Source organism: Phyllobates terribilis, unplaced genomic scaffold (assembly GCF_046119375.1).
Source record: "Phyllobates terribilis strain yellow unplaced genomic scaffold, ASM4611937v1 Scaffold_11__3_contigs__length_659146591, whole genome shotgun sequence".
Classification (NCBI taxonomy): domain Eukaryota; kingdom Metazoa; phylum Chordata; class Amphibia; order Anura; family Dendrobatidae; genus Phyllobates; species Phyllobates terribilis.
Genome location: NW_027362771.1, coordinates 609399435 through 609403219, shown reverse-complemented (window position 1 = coordinate 609403219; position 3785 = coordinate 609399435). Strand labels below are relative to the sequence as shown.

The 3785-nt window shown below is 42.1% G+C and overlaps 1 non-coding gene across 1 annotated transcript; it reads left to right on the top strand.

The window, feature by feature from the left end:
- The first annotated feature begins 2984 nt into the window (after positions 1-2984).
- TRNAL-UAG (transfer RNA leucine (anticodon UAG)) lies at positions 2985-3066 on the top strand. The gene has a single exon. It is a non-coding gene; the product is annotated as a tRNA-Leu (tRNA).
- The last annotated feature ends 719 nt before the right edge of the window (positions 3067-3785 follow it).

The window sequence follows — 3785 nt, the reverse complement described above, 5'->3', positions numbered from 1 at the left end:
TCCATTCCTCCTCATGGTGCCACTGGAAAAGACCTGCTGCTGCAGGCCAAACTGAGCGCGGACAAATCCTGTTGCAAATCTTTTGTGACGGGCAGAACGAAAGGTGTAATGTTCATACTTTTATAGATAACAACTACAGGAATAAAATAAGAATATGTCACAAATAAGAATATGATGAAGAAGAAGAATATGAAGAAGATGAAGAAGTAGAATATGAAGAAGAATAATAGTTGAATAAGAAGAATATGAAGAATGTAAAAAAAAAGAATAATACGAAGAAGGTGAAGAAGAAGATGAAGAAGGTGAAGAAGAAGTGGATGAAAAAGATGCTGATGCTGAGGATGATGAAGGAGAAAGTGTTGGAGAAGTAAAAAAGAAGGTGAAGAGCATGGAAGTAGTGAACATAAATATCTGACAAAATATAAAAATACTTAACATAGTCAATATTTCCATAACTCAGAACGTCTTTAAAAAAATATTAATTCCTGCTATTCCATTTGATTGGGCTAAACCTCTATGCCTTTATTGTCTCCCCCACCTCCCCCAATACATTCTACATTATTCTTAGTTGTTTTCCTTCATGGAGAATTAACCTACAATGAAAGAAAGGGTTTATTTTCATTCCGATATTTCTGTCCCATTGACATGCATTGGTTTCCGGTATCGGAATCGGCGATATCCAATACTTTTCAGGTATCGGTCCAATCCAATCCGATCCGATATTTGCCGATATCGGAAGGTATCACTCAACACTAATGGTCCGACCGCATCACTCGACTGAAACTGCCCTGACCAAAGTCACCAACGACCTACTAAATGCCAAATCCAAGCGACACTACTCCATCCTCCTCCTTCTGGACCTGTCATCTGCCTTTGACACAGTGGACCATTCCCTCTTACTCCAGATTCTCTCATCTCTTGGCATCACGGACTTGGCTCTATCTTGGATCTCCTCATACTTAACAGACAGGACATTCAGCGTCTCCCACTCACGCACCACCTCCTCATCTCGCCCCCTATCTGTCGGTGTCCCCCAAGGTTCAGTTCTAGGACCTCTGCTCTTCTCCATCTACACCTTCGGCCTGGGACAGCTCATAGAGTCTCACGGCTTTCAGTATCACCTCTATGCTGACGACACACAGATCTACCTCTCTGGACCCGATATCTCCTCCCTACTAACCAGAATCCCACAATGTCTGTCTGCCATCTCATCCTTCTTCTCCGACAGGTTTCTAAAACTCAACATGGATAAAACAGAGTTCATCATCTTTCCACCCTCTCATTCACATCCCCCATCCGACCTATCTATCAACGTCAATGGCTGTTCACTCTCCCCAGTCCCACAAGCTCGCTGCCTTGGGGTAACCCTGGACTCTGATCTCTCCTTCAAGCCACATATTCAAGCCCTTTCCACCTCCTGCCGACTCCAACTCAAAAACATCTCCCGGATCCGTGCATTCCTCAGCAAAGACTCTGCAAAAACACTAGTGCATGCCCTCATCATATCCCGCCTCGACTACTGCAACCTCCTGCTCCGTGACATCCCTTCCAAAACTCTTGCACCTCTCCAATCTATCCTAAACTCTGCTGCTCGACTAATCCACCTGTCCCCCCGCTATTCCCCGGCCTCTCCTCTCTGTCAATCCCTTCACTGGCTCCCTATTGCCCAGAGAATTCAGTTCAAAACTCTAACCATGGCATATAAAGCCATCCACATCCTGTCTCCCCCATACATCTGTGACCTAGTCTCCCGGTACTTACCTGCACGCAACCTCCGATCCTCACAAGATCTCCTGCTCTACTCCCCTCTTATCTCCTCCTACCACAATCATATACAAGATTTCTCCCGTGCTTCCCCCCTACTCTGGAACTCTCTACCCCAACATATCAGACTCTCGCCGACCGTGGAAACCTTCAAAAGGAACCTGAAGACCCACCTCTTCCGACAAGCCTACAACCTGCAGTAAACACCACTGCACGACCAGCTCTACCCTCACCTACTGTATCCTCACCCATCCCTTGTAGACTGTGAGCCCTCGCGGGCAGGGTCCTCGCTCCTCCTGTACCAGTCGCTGACTCGTTTTGTTAAGATTATGTAAATGCTTTGGTTATGTATATCCCTATCACATGTAAAGCGCCATGGAATAAATGGCGCTATAATAATAAATAATAATAATAATAATAATAATAGTGGTCAATAATGATGTTGAGAAGACTGAACTTTTAAATTCCTATTTTGCTGTGTTCTATAAGAAAGCAAATGTAACATCAAGTGATCTTCACTGTGCTGTAGAAGAAAAGGAACATGTGAACAAGTCATACGTATGAATACTGCATATGAGTGGTCATGTTGGCTTTAGGCATCAGAATTATTTACATAATTTACGATCCTTGTTACATCTATGTCAGTTAAATCAATGATCAATCATTCTCAAAATTTGCCAAAATCAATCTTGGTCAAAAGAAGTCTAACTGCTAGCTCATATCCCTGCTGCCTTTTTAGGTTTATCAACACAGGATGAGCAGAGTGATTAGCAAACATAAACAGAGGCATGCTGCTTCTGCTGCTTTCCAGTAAGTCACCCTAGTGATGGATTCACAGCTACACTGCTCTGCACTGCTGAATAATGTCTTCCTTGCTGCTGATTCTGATTATCTGTTACATACAGGCAGGGGTGTAGGAATCCTTCATGTTTGAGTGTCCTGTAAATGGGAGATCATAGCAGGTAATCTATACCACCTAATTCAGTGATATCTAAAAATTTGCGGATAAGCCAACAGAGGAAAGATTAGTTAAATATCTGGATACAAGTCATATGTTTTGTAAAATGGTGCCCCAGAGTCATTGCACAAACAAATCCCTGATAATTATGTTGCTGTTGCATAATAACATTGGTCTTTTTGTCGAATTGGATATAAAATATTTTCTGCCACTTACATCAAAAGCAAACTTCTGATATAAATAACTTTGAGCATCTATATGAGGTAGCGTGGCCGAGTGGTCTAAGGTGCTGGATTTAGGCTCCAGTCTCTCTGGAGAAGTGGGTTCAAATCCCACTGCTGCCATTATTTATTTGGATCAAATTTTTACCAAAAATTAGGAAACGGTTGAGGAAGTAAAGGGGATTGAGAACTTAGGAGGCAGCGATCATGCTATCTTATCATTTTGTACTACAAAAGGAGGAAAACCTGCGAAAACTGAGATTTTAAGATTGGACTGTAGAAATGCAGTTTTTAATGGACTCAGTAAAAAGGAAGGAAAGGTAGGATGTTCTAAAGAAAAGAAATGTCCAGGAAGTATGAAAATTTTGCTAAATTAAATTCTTACTGCACAATCAGTAACAATCCCGAAAAAAAGGAAGAATGGAAAGCATTTATGGAGACCAGGATGGCTGAATACTGAACTTAAAAACTTGATAAAAAGGAACAAAAAAATAAATATCAGTTGGAAAGAAGGGTTCATATCTAAAGATTAGTGTTGAGCCACCCCCGTAGTGTTCGAGTTCGGTTCGGTTCGTCGAACTCCCGTGTGTTCGTCGAACACCTTCGAACACCGTTAAAACCAATGGCAGGCAAACAAAAACACATAGAAACACATAGAAAACACCTTCAAAGGTGTCCAAAAGCTGACAAATTGCTCAGAAGACACAACTAACACATGGAAAAGTGACAAGTACATATAGTCATGCGAAAAGAAAAGAGGTGGAGGAGTAAAAGGAGTGGGAGACACAGATATAGGCATGTCATGCCCTTCTAAAATCCAAAAAGTGAGAAGCCGACACGGC